We start from the raw sequence: 474 nt of genomic DNA on the forward strand, positions 1-474 counted from the left end.
CCTACTTTCTTCAATTTAAGTCTAAATTTGACAATAAGGAGTTCATGATCTGAGCCACAGTCAGCTCCCTGTCTTGTTTTTGCTGACTGTATACAGCCTCTCCATCTCTGGCTGCAAAGAATATAATCAGTCTGACTTCAGTATTGACCATCTGGTGATGTCCATGTGTAGAGTCTTCTCTTGTGTTGTTGGAAGAGGGTGTTTGCTATGACCAGTGCATTCTCTTGGCAAAACTCTATTAGCCTTTGCCCTGCTTCATTCCGTATTCCAAGGCCAAATTTGCCTGTTACTCCAGGTGTTTCTTGACTTCCTACTTTTGCATTCCAGTCTCCTATAATGAAAAGGACATCTTTTTTGGGGTGTTACTTCTAAAAGGTATTATAGGTCTTCATAGAACCATTCAACTTCAACTTCTTCAGCGTTACTGGTTGGGGCATAGACTTGGATTACTGTGATATTGAATGGTTTGCCTTG

Source organism: Bison bison, unplaced genomic scaffold (genome assembly GCF_000754665.1).
Source record: "Bison bison bison isolate TAMUID 2011002044 unplaced genomic scaffold, Bison_UMD1.0 scf7180017864170, whole genome shotgun sequence".
Taxonomy (NCBI): domain Eukaryota; kingdom Metazoa; phylum Chordata; class Mammalia; order Artiodactyla; family Bovidae; genus Bison; species Bison bison.